At 45.8% G+C, this 12,765-nt stretch overlaps 1 long non-coding RNA gene across 1 annotated transcript in view; it reads right to left on the bottom strand.

The window, feature by feature from the left end:
* The window catches only part of LOC133361649 (uncharacterized), a 28,857-nt gene extending 16,340 nt beyond the window's left edge, over nucleotides 1-12,517 (bottom strand). Inside the window, exons 1-2 of the long non-coding RNA XR_009757402.1 lie at nucleotides 12,405-12,517; nucleotides 4,663-4,828 (exon numbers count right to left, since the gene is read on the bottom strand). This is a non-coding gene — a long non-coding RNA (uncharacterized LOC133361649). The remainder of the gene's footprint in view (nucleotides 1-4,662; nucleotides 4,829-12,404) is intronic.
* Between the last annotated feature and the right edge of the window lie 248 nt (nucleotides 12,518-12,765).

Genomic DNA, 12,765 nt, shown 5'->3' with positions numbered 1-12,765 from the left:
AGGTCTTTATCCAAAAAATAATATTAAGAATAGTTCTGCCAATTTTTTTTAATAATTGATCGGGGCGAGCATGGGACATGAAAGGGTGAGGCACACCCCGCTCCCACACAGCAGCTGCCCTTCACACCGACCAGGCAGCCAGAGATAAGCCATAAAAGGTAATTTAAAAAAAGAGGGGGGGGGGAGATTGCTAATGAGATTCTGGAGAAATGTCTACACGGCTTCAAAGACCGCCACAAAGCACGTACAAAAAAAACAGGCGTCGCCAGCTTCCCGGGCGGCGAAAACCGAACAGACAAGTTTTTTTTGTAGGTTATTTTAGTTAACGAAGTCCAAAAATTAGCGACCAGAATAAGTGGGCATCATAGACTGTCAACACATTCACCCAGGCTGCAGTCACATTGGTGGCCTCGAGTTATGAATTACCTTATTTTACACATTCACCTCACATTGTTTCTTGTTGTATCTTGCTATATACGTGACTTTACCAAAAAAAACAAGGAATATGAATTCCAGCAGTCAAGAAAGCTTAAGTAAAAACTTAGTTAGATCTCTAACCTCAGGACATCAAAATAGGACTCGATTAAAACAGCACAAATCCCTGGATACAGACAGACAACAAAGGAAGGTTAATAAAACCCTAGGAAATACGTGGTAATAACAAAGCTAAATAAAAAATCTAAGATAGACATAAACCAAATAATAATTATGAAGTATCAGACCAAGGGTCATCAAGAAGAATAAAAAAGGCTAAATCGGTCAATCACGCGTGACCAAGATAAAATGTATTTAATAGAGAAAGCCTCCCAGCCGCCTTTGTCTTCTAGAAGCATGTGGAAGCAATAAAATCAATAAGGGAGAGGGGAGAGGGAAGAGCAGAGAATGCAACCGGACAGGGGGAATCTCCCCCCTCCTTCCAGATGAATTATTGCAGAGGGTTGGAGGACTGGAAGGACGCACTTGGGGGCAATCTGGAGCAGCTGTTTCCATTGATGGCGGGATGGCTTGAGGAAGACGACAGGAACCAGGCCTTGATGAAACTTATATTACTTCAATAAAATTAGAACACACACAGGCCGGACAAACAGCTGTTCCCACAGGCTGAGAGCGAAATCAAAGGAAGTTTTGTGAGAAGGTGAGCCGAGGGGAGAAAATTTCACGTAAAAACAGAGACACGACACACACAATATAGTGCTGCGATCAGCAGGCTCCGGAAACCTGCCCCCGTGACTGGCACACCGTCAACGAGCTGCATCAGCAGAAGCCACGAGACTACTGCAAGGGACAGAAGACTACACAATACAGAAGAGTTGGGCAAGCGGCAAGCTCAGGGGTAGGTTCTGCAATCAACCAAGGATGGCGAGGCTTGTCGAGTAGCGACGGGTCACGGAGTCAGAGTTCAGCGCTGACAGAAGAAGTGTCGCTCAAAGTTACTCTACACTGAGTGTCAGCTCCCACCCAACAGCTGCACGATCAAGGAGAGCAACGACAAGCAATCAACCTCGAGAAAGGACGGAAAGCGCCAAGCATCGTCCAAGCCAGCATCGCTGAGAACCAGCTGCACGCGCAATCGTGCACCGCCAGACAGCACGGAGCAGGAGAGAGAGCACGCAGCAGCGCCACAGAGTGTCACCGAGCAAGGGTGTCAGCTGCCAGCGGACAAGCGACAAGCGTTGTGCCGACTCCGCTTATCCAGCAAGGGAAAGAGCATGACCAGCCGCCCGTGAGGAGGAGAGCGACGTGGGTTCCACCCACACACACCGACCAGCACCAGCTGGGAACCAAGACAAAAGTGAGGAACGGCAAGCAGGGAACGAGCTGCGGGCGCCATCTGACGGAATCATCGCGCACCACCGACGACGAGCATTGTGCAGACTCCCTTCATCCAGCAGTGGACAAAAACTGCTGCTGCCTCAAGAGAGAGAGCGAGGAAGCTGTTCGTATGACACGCCCACACTACAACACATCGCCCGGCGTCTGCTTGACGCAAAGAATTGATCAAGGAATTAAAACCACCACACACATAAAACACATACCCCGACTAAATTAAGAAGACTAATGATAAGAGTGCGTCAACTATTAGCTGATAACGAAGAAAATTGCTGCCCATTGAGTTACGTAGATACGGTCGTTAAGAATTATATTAGTCGTTATTTTTCTTTTTAATTGCATAAATATTACCAATGAATTCATTGATGTAAACTAAACGTTTGAAACCTACGTTATGAACCTACACGCTCACAGGGAGACTATTGTGTTAAAATCTTTCTTTTGATCACAGAATCTTGCCAGCGAATTAATTAAAGCATTAGCCAATTGATAAGCATCTGCTGAAGCAGGCACACTGCCGCACACCATTGTTCCAAGAGGTTTCGTTAAATGCATAATCTGACCGATGAATTCATTGACGTATACTTTTGCCTTTGGGATATGTTTCTTTATTTCCGTTCGTATGAATATCGTCGCATGCATGTTTAAGGACTTTTTCCTATCGCCGTATATGCTCGTGTTACTCTGAGGAATTAAGCAATTGTTCTGTTACCCAGTTTAACAACGTAATCATTGAGGGTTAATTGTACGGATCAATGAGGAGAACATCTCCAGGAGTACTGTGTTGACAATTCCAAGCATAAGAGTTCGCATATTAGAGTGTTATGTTTTTGTTTAGGAGATTAAAGTTGCTTAACACAGAAGTGTATGAGTGGTGCCTTCCTAAGTTCATGCATAATAATCTTAATTATAAGAACTGTATCCTGCGGTGAGATTTGAATTTGGAGACCTGACATACACACTAAGACATAATCAGTAAATATTAAAGCAAGAATAATTGCATTATTCCGATTGATAATACAACCCTAGACAACGAAGCCAAGCTTAATTCAGCATAATTACATCACACTTGCATAACTTCATACAATTCATTGTATTATCCAGATTGATAACACGACCCTAGACAATGAAGCTAAGCCTAATTATAATAACTGCATACATTAGCATAATTACATACGTTAGCATGATTTCAGATATTTATTTATTTTTTCATTTCCATTAAATTATTATTTGTATAAATGTTTCAAGACCCGGCATATACAATACTTAGCCTTAAGATTTGCATTGAACTGCCCATATCGGATGCACCTCTGCGATCTTACATTGGGTCAAACGTAACTTCTCTTCATGATCGACGGCTTGTACATCAAATCTTATTTATTCACGATGTACTTACAAAAAATCAGCAGACTACCTGCTGGATCTCCTTACTGTTTCGAAGAACAAATGTGACCCAAGGTCTTTGCTCATTTACCAGCTTCACATTCCTTATTGCCGTACAAATACTGGTGGAAGGGCCTTTTCTATTGATGCCCCCAGGGTCTGGAATGCTATCGCCAATAAACTGCAACTTGGATCACTATCTTTGAGGTCTCCACTCAACTGCTCTAGAGGAGTTGTACACCGAGCTACCACTGCTATTCAGTGGCCTGAAATCAAATGTATTGCTCCGGATGATCACTGCAAAGTATGATCTTGAGTTTTGTTTATAGTGTACTGATCTTTAAAAGGTGCATTGAAAATTTTTGATGCTCCTACTGCTACTCATTCTGTTATGGAGCAACTCATGCTGCCAGCTATGGCTGCAAAGTTTGGTCGTACATGTTATGTATATCGTTTATTGTTAAATTTGAATCACAGTTCTTATGATCACTGTTACGTTATTTTTATAGCCTTGTTTTGGTGATTTCGAAAACGTTTTGAATTAGCCATATTTGTTTGTTGTTGTACAGAGTAGGACTGATAACTTTAATCTAAATTGTCTTATGGTTGTTATTGTTTGACTTGCATCCCACTGGGATTTTTGCACACAGCATTGATATACGGTGCTTTTTCTGGAAGACTTTGCTGTTTTTACCTGGATTTTTCTGTTGCGCGTAGTCACTTTAAGATGTTTCTTGCTCATGTTTTTGTTTGTTGCGGTTGCACCCGAGTCAAGAGTCGAATGGCGCACAGGGCTATACCTAATAAATGATCTGAATTGAACTGATATGAACACAATAACAACAGGAGCCACTCGCATGATAGGAATGGGCCGCACGGTCCACTCCAGCTCGATGTACAGCTTGCCTGGGTACAGACGTTAACTACCTCGTCTGGTATACAGGAGGTTGTCGGTAAGATTCCAACCCTGACACCTGTATATTTGGAGTTTGCATGTTCTCTCCATGGTCAAGTGTATTTTTCTTCTGGTCCCCTGGATTTTCCCTATACATTTAAAAACAGGCATTTAGAGTAGTTTGCTGCTATACATTTCCTCATAAGGCACGTTGTTGACCTATAATTTGTGGCCAGGTCACTTCTAAAAAAAGAGCCTGTGTGTGAGTGGTTGAGTGAGTGAGTGGTTGAATTAATGATTGAGTGACTGATTGGTTGAGTGAGTGAGTGAATGGTTGAGTGAGTGAGTGAGTGGCTGAATGAGTGGTTGAGTGAGGAAGTGGTTGATGGAGCGATTGGTTCAGTGAGCGAGCGATTGGTTCAATGAGCGAGCGAGTGGTTAAGCGAGTGGTTGAGCGAGTGGTTGAGTCAGTGAGTAGCTGAGCAAATGGTTTAAGTTAGTGGTTGAGTGAGTGAGTGAGTGGCTGAATTAGTGAGCGAGTGGCTGGCGTGCACCTTGGCTGCGTTGTCCAGGGAGTCCCGCTGGTGCCGCCCCACTGTGTTCCCGCGCTCAGTCAGGGTGAGAGCATCTCACCAAGCCCCTCCTGGCGGGCACGCAGCACGCCCTGGAGCTCCGTCACATGGCGCTGGCAATCCGAGACACCCACCTGTAGCACACACGCTGAAGAAGAGACACGGGGATGGATACGGAAACCCAGGTGGCGAGATGTTAACCACCTCACCCAGTATACAGGAGGTTGTGGGTTCACTCCTGACTCTGATGCCTGCATATTTGGAGTTTGTATGTCTCGCTCTCTCCTCTTAGTCGTGTGCATTTTTTTCGGATCCTTCGGTTTTTCCCTCCATATTTAGAAATATGCATTGAGAGTATTTGGCTGCTTTACATTTCCACATGATAAGAGACTTCATTGGGCTATCATTTGTGGCCAGGTCACTTCTGAAAACGAGCTATAGAGCTCCGTGGGCCTTACGTGGTCAAATTAAAAAAGTCGAGTGAGTAGGTAAGTGGATAGGCAAGGGGGTAGATTAGTCAGTGGGTAGGTGAATGGGTAGGTCAGCGAGTGGGTAGGTTAATGGAAAGGTCAGCGAGTGGGTAGGTGAGCGAGTGGGTAGGTCGTTGAGTGAGTTAGTGGTTGTGCTAATAATTGAGTGAGTGATTAGTTGAGTTAATGGCTGAGTGTGTAAATGGTTGAGTGAGTGAGTGGTTGAGTCAATAATTGAGTGGTTGAGCGAGTGGCTGAGTAAGTTAGTCGTTCAGTGAGCAGTGAAGGGAGTGACTGAGTGGTTGAATGGTTGAGCGAGTGGTTGAGTAAGTGAGTGGTTGAGTGAGTAGCGCAGTGAGTGTGCTGCTGAGTGGTTGAGTGAGTGAGTAATTGAGTGGGTGTGGCTGAATGAGTGGCTGAGTGAAAGAGTGAGCGAGAGAGTAATTGGTTGAGTGGTTGAGTAATTAATTAAGTGAGTGAGTGGTTGAGTGAGTGGTTAAGTGAGTGGTTGAGCGAGTCGTTGAGCGAGTGGTTGGGTGAGGGGTTGGGTGAGGGGTTGAGTGCTTGAATGAGTGGTTGACTGAGTGAATGGATGAGTGAGCAAGTAAGTAGCTGAGTGAGTGGCTTCAGATAAGAATCTGTGTGGGTGGCCTTCCTGCAGACAGAATGTCCCAAAGAGCCATAAAGAAGGTACCCCACTACGGCCCATCGTGTCCACGATCAACTCGCCTACCTACAAACTAGCCCGTTTTCTATCAGATACTCTGCTTCCCAGTCTTTTACTCCCAGCTTTATACACCACCATCACTAAGAAATGTTGATGTACAACAGTGATTCAATAGCGCAAAAATTGTCCCCCCCATGCCAATCTCCCCCCCCCCCCATCCGTTGTATGGGCACTCTACTCACCCTCCCCCAGTGTAGTGTATGGCATATTGTATAATAATAATAAATAGTATTAAAGTGTAATGTTTAATGCAGTGTATAAGGTAATAAATAGTATCGTAATTGTATATTAAATATACAGCAGTGTGATATACAGTTGGGTGGGTAGAATAATACATAGTGTAATATTACACTATGTATTATTCTAAGACATAGGGTAGTGTATAGTAATACAGTATACAATTTAATGTTGGGTTTGTCTATGGCAACATATAGTACGAGATAGACCCGTGTGATGTAAGGAAAAAGTTTAAAAAGTTTAGCTGGAAGCATATTATACTTTTTGCGACCTAGAATTGTAATGTATTACTTACGGTTAGTAGCTCAGCTTATTGAGAGTATATTTAGCATACTGATGATACTATGTAGTTTATACTTTAGCTTTTTACGTGGTTGTTTAGTTACTGCAGCTACATACTATTAACATTCCTTCCCTTTGTTAATGCTACTCCTCCCTTTGATGCTGCTGGTCCTGCATAATGCATGGGCATAATATGACTTTGAAAACCCCCCGCCCACCTCCTGCGCATTTCACAAGTAGCACTGGTCGCATTCTTGCATTTTTCATAAATATGCTAAATTCCTCTTGATATGCAGATTCTTTTGTCAAGGCGCATTTTTTCCCCCCTTCCGACCCAGCTTAAATAGACGCTCCAAGCACGTGGTGGTGTTTCATTTAGACGCTGTCGCCTCGACAGACCTGGTCTTCACCTGAGGACGGCTGTTTGTGTTGTGGCCGAAACGTCGTGAGAATTATTTTATTATGTTGAATTTGTATTATTTTATTACTTCCCTTCTACGTGACTTTACCGAAAGAACCAAGAAGATGAATCCCTGGTGAGGGGCAGCTTGAGGACACCATCTCCATAGAGGCCTATGGTGGTAAGGCATCGTGGAACTCCGAGCCACTTCTTTAAGTAGCTCGTGGCTCCTCTTTCCATCTTCTCCACTGTTGAGATTGGAACCTCATACACTGCTAGGGGCCACAACACCCAGGGTAGGAGACCAAACTGCAGACACCAGGCCTTTAACTTTCCAGGTAGCTGGGTGTTGTCGATGGACTGTAGGCTACTACTGATGTCTTTGCGCAGCTGTTGCACCTGGTCTTTGTCCTTCAGGCTTGCATCATACCACCTTCCAAGGCTTTTTACCGGCTGCTCAGACACTGTTGGGATTTGGTCATCTCCGATGAAGAATTTCAGGTCACAGAGTACTCCCTTCACAATCGAGATGCTGCGTGACTTGGATGGTTTAATCTTCATACGGGCCCAGCTGATGTTCTCCTCGAGTTTTCTGAGCAGTCTCCTGGTGCATGGGACAGTGGTGGTCAATGTTGTAATGTCGTCCATGTAGGCTCTGAGTGGAGGGAGGCGAAAACCAGAGTCGACTCGCTGTCCACCAATGCATGGGCATAATATGACTTTGAAAACCCCCCGCCCACCTCCTGCGCATTTCACAAGTAGCACTGGTCGCATTCTTGCATTTTTCATAAATATGCTAAATTCCTCTTGATATGCAGATTCTTTTGTCAAGGCGCATTTTTTCCCCCCTTCCGACCCAGCTTAAATAGACGCTCCAAGCACGTGGTGGTGTTTCATTTAGACGCTGTCGCCTCGACAGACCTGGTCTTCACCTGAGGACGGCTGCTTGTGTTGTGGCCGAAACGTCGTGAGAATTATTTTATTATGTTGAATTTTTATTATTTTATTACTTCCCTTCTATGTGACTTTACCGAAAGAACCAAGAAGATGAATCCCTGCAGTCACGAAAGCTTTAAATCGAAAAGAAAAAGATGTTTATCTATCGGCTTAACTCAGCTAATCCCCTGCATAACCGCCCGCGACGCCACACGGCCTGCCGCATGCTCCCCCCCCCCCCACGACTCCTTGGCTCCTCCACCCCGAGTACCCTATATAACGTGTCTCTAAATAGCTTGCTCTATACGCTACAGTAATTTTGCTGGAGCAGTTACACCCGATGCCGGAGGCTTGTGTTGCTTCCGAAACGTCGTTATTTAATTTAGTTGTTTTCACCTACGTGACTTTACCGAAAAAAACCAAAGAGTATAAATTAAGTTTAATATAAAATTGTATATTCAAAGGATCGAGTTAAAGGTGACATAACACATCGGAGTAAACTGAATTGCGGCCAAGATGAATTTTTGCATTAGCATAACATTGATTTATAATTATACAAAATGACTTTTTGCAGAGCGATTTAATAAAAAAAAGTCTGATAGACTACGTAAATTTTTAGATAAAAATACATACGAATCGGGCATCAATACCGTTGCTTTGTATGATCTGTGAAACGCAGAATATTTCAGATATCGGTCATTTTGAGCTTGCTGTTGGATCGACTGAGTGGAATCAATACAATTAGTCTCCATTCACGATAAACAGAGACCATACAGTATATGGGAAAATCTCTGATCAGTGATTTTGATTGCATCGTATTGCGGAGCCCCTTTGATTATTTTATAAAGCACTTACCCCAACAGTCTGTTAAAGGCTACATGGGGGATCTTTGTGTGCGAGCAGCTCACAGATCCTGGAGAGATCTGGAAACTATCCGATCACCAGCGAGCTCCTCCGGCAGGCGAGGCTGCGTTGGCTGTTGTCTGTGCATTAAGAGGTGTTAAATATCCCATGCAGAGGAGTCTGCTTACAGGACAGATAAGAGGTTCTTCATGGACTGTGCCCCGTGTCACCTGAATGTTAAATGGGGCCCCGGTAATTCGTGTCCACCGCTGAATCATCTTTCACCATCACCACGCGGTCCATTAAGGCCAATGCGACGAGGCCAAAAATAGACGCCGCGTTATAACGGGGGGGGGGGGGGGGGTGGGGAGTAGGAGAAACGTCGTACTACGTGACATCACAACACCCTGCACACAACCGTAGTGGCTGATTAGGGTGCGCATCGTTCACCAATGTGGTTTAAGTGGTTGAGAGTAGATTTTGGTGTAAATTGTGGCCGAAACGTCGTGAGAATTGTATTTTATTATGTTCTATTTTTATTATTTTATTATTTCCATTCTACGTGACTTTACCGAAAGAACCAAGAAGATGAATCCCTGCAGTCACGAAAGCTTTAAATCGAAATTTAACCACCACTACGGGGTGGGATTCCACAAAAATTTAAGATCTTTCAACAAGCTCCGGGATAAGAAGGCTCAGCTAATCGAGTCTCTCTTAAATATACGCTGCCAAGCCTGGTGGTGTTCATTCAGACGCTGTCTTTCTGACAGACCTGTTCTTCACCTGAGGACGGCTGCTTGCGTTGTGGCCGAAACGTCGTGAGAAATATTTTATTATGTTTTATTTTTATTATTTTATTATTTCCATTCTACGTGATTTTACCGAAAGAACCAAGAAGATGAATCCCTGCAGTCACGAAAGCTTTAAATCGAAATTTGATCACGATGCTTTGCGTAGCCTGCATTTAAAATTTAATGCGTGGGTGCGTGAGCAGATATCAGTGGGTGAGTGCGTCAGTAAGCCGATAGGTGAGTATGTGGGTGGATGGAGGGGGCTGGGCGGGCACGGCATGGGCTGGAGTGGAGGTGGACTGATGCGGTACGGGAGGATATGGAGCCGAGTGGGCTTTGCCCACGACTGGTACCAGCGGTGTTGGGATCAGCCTCTGCGGGGGAGGCTCGTGTAGGACGCTTCTACTGGGCAGTTGGAGACAGTCGCCCTCCAACAACAACGGAAGAGTGACGCTCACAACAACGAGCGGAACACCGGATGATAAATATGCAACAATTTGGCACAGTACGGGGTACAGGTGGTGCATCTGCCAGCCATCTCAGTCAGCCAACCCATGGCACCTGGGTCTGTTCCAGGACCTCCGGTCAGCGAGCCTTCGACACTTCACGTGGCTTCAAAGTGCACCTGGCCTGGCACAGGCGCCGTGGTGATGTCACTGACTTATTGGCGAATGGTGACGGTTGATATTGCAGCGGTGGTTGTGAGAACCATTTGGGGGGGGGGGGGGGGTGCCAACCCTGACCAGCTGTGAACCTCACGTCGCCTCGCAGCCACCACAGTGGCCACAAGGAGTTCTGGATGGGTGCCAGGGCCTGGTAACCCCCCCTCCACCTTCAACTAAATCATCACACATTCACATGCGAGCCCTTGGGTCTCTCTGTGAGTCGATTAATCTCTGTGGTGAGTCTATGGGTCTCTGTGAGAGTCCGTGGGTCTCTGTGAGGGGAGTCTGTGTCTCTGTGAGGTGAGTTTATAGGGCTCTGTGCGAGTCTGTTTGAGTCGGTGGTTCTCTGTGTGATTAGGTCGATGCGTTTTGTATGTCTATGGGTATCTCTGTGAGTCTATACGTATCTATGCGAGTGCATGGATCTCTCTGCGAGTCTATGGGTCTGTGGGGTGAGTCTATGCGTCTCCGTGGTGAGTCTATGTGTTTGTGTGGTGAGTCTATAGACCTCTGTGCGAGTCTGTGGGTATGTTTAAGTCTGTGGTTCTGTGTGATGAGTCTATGTGCCTTTGTGTAAGTCTATGGGTCTCTGTGGTGATTATATGGGTCTCTGTGTGGCGAGTCTGTGTCTCCCTGTGGTGAGTCTATGTCTCTGTTTGGTGAGTCTACAGGACTCTGTGGATCTGTTTGAGTCTGTGGTTCTCTGTTTGATGAGTCTATGGGTCTCTGTGGTGAGTCTATGGTTCTCTGTGGTGAGTCTATGGTTCTCTGTGCAAGTCTGAGGGTCTGTGCGTGGTGACTGTATAGGTCTATGTGTGATGACTCTATGGGTCTCTATGTGATGGATATCTGTGGTGTACATATCCTGCCACAAGCGCCGTGGTGTCGTCACCACCACTTAGTGGAGAATGCTCCTCCCCCTGCTCCTGTTTGTTGTGCTCGGGAAGGACAGAGAAAACTCGACAAAAATCTCAACGATTTTCATTTTACCAGGTAAGATCCACCGAGCTAAACATCTCTTTTTCAGAAGCGACTTGGCACCAATGATAGCTCAACGAAGTGGCTCATCATAACGTGTAAATTATAGCAGCCAAATACTTTAAATGAATATTCATATTCTTGGTTCTTTCGGTAAAGTCACATAAATAGAAAACAAAACAAATAATATTAATAAAAATATAATAAATCCAATAAATTGCTTTTATTATTTTCAATTGATCTTATTTTTATTTTATCAAAAATATATCTATTTTTTTGTTTTCTATAGAAGTGACTTTATCGAAAGAACCAAGAATATGAATTCCTTCAGTCGTCAAAACTTTAAACGAAAGTTTCTTAATGTGGAGGGGAAAACCTGGGGACCCAGAGAAAAATCCACGCGATCACGGAGAGAGACAGAAACACGCAAACTCCAAATATACAGCAGGCATCAGGGTCGGGATCGAACCCACAAACTCCTGTATACCAGGCGAGGTAGTTGGGGGGGAAAGCAGAGACAGCGAAAGGGAGAGGGGGGAGAATTAGTCAAACTCACACTCCGTATTACTCACTAACCATGATACACTCACCATCACACTCACCATCATACACACAAGCCCACACACAAGACCACACACATCAACAGTCGCCATTTACTACTACATGGCGGTCACGTCCCCACAATAACTCAGGTGCCATGGTTTGACGGCTGTGCCAGGCTAAGTGCAGGAGGAGGTCACGGGCCAGACTCAGGTACCATGGGTTGACTGCTCTGCCTGGCTCGGTACAAGAGGAGGGCTAGACCCTGGTGCTATGGGTTGACTCGTGTGCCACCACCTGCAACAACCACCACAGTAACCACACAATTATAATCACAACAGTAACCACGACCACAACTATAACGTAACCACAACTATAACGTAACCACAACTATAACGTAACCACAACTATAACATAACCACAACTATAACGTAACCACAACTATAACGTAACCACAACTATAACGTAACCACAACTATAACGTAACCACAACTATAACGTAACCACAACTATAACGTAACCACAACTATAACGTAAGCACAACTATAACGTAACCACAACTAAAACGTAACCACAACTATAATGTAACCACAACTATAATGTAACCACAACTATAATGTAACCACAACTATAATGTAACCACAACTATAATGTAAGCACAACTATAATGTAACCACAACTATAATGTAACCACAACTATAATGTAACCACAACAGCAGCAGCAGCAGGGCCGCGCTCTGCTTGAAGCTGCGCCGTGAGCTCCGCAGAACGTGACGGCTGTGGGCCAGGCGCCTCCTCTGTCTCCTCCCACCGCCGCCGCCGCTGCTGATGGGACACACCGCGCGAGGTTCTCACCTTCAGGCTGAGTCGACCTAGAGGAGGCCCAGCGAGCCGCCGCTTCAGAAGCGCTCGCTCGCCACTGACGGTGGCCGTGAGCGGGAATCCAAATCTGCCGCTCGCCACCCACAATGCACTGCGCGCGCCGCCTCCACTCGGCCCCGGCGGAAGTAGCAGCGGGGGGAGGGGCATGGGGGGTGAGGGGAGGGGCATGGGGGGTGAGGGGAGGGGCATGGGGGTGAGGGGGAGGGGCATGGGGGGTGAGGGGGTCGGGCATGGGGGGAGGGGCATGGGGGGTGAGGGGGAGGGGCATGGGGGTGAGGGGGGGGACATGGAAGGTGGTCGCGAGTGCTTCCCACTGGCAGTTTGGCCGTTAGAG

This window comes from Lethenteron reissneri, unplaced genomic scaffold (genome assembly GCF_015708825.2).
Source record: "Lethenteron reissneri isolate LAM-NWPU_2019-01 unplaced genomic scaffold, ASM1570882v1 scaffold_117, whole genome shotgun sequence".
Classification (NCBI taxonomy): domain Eukaryota; kingdom Metazoa; phylum Chordata; class Hyperoartia; order Petromyzontiformes; family Petromyzontidae; genus Lethenteron; species Lethenteron reissneri.
This window is presented reverse-complemented; position numbering and strand designations above follow the sequence as displayed.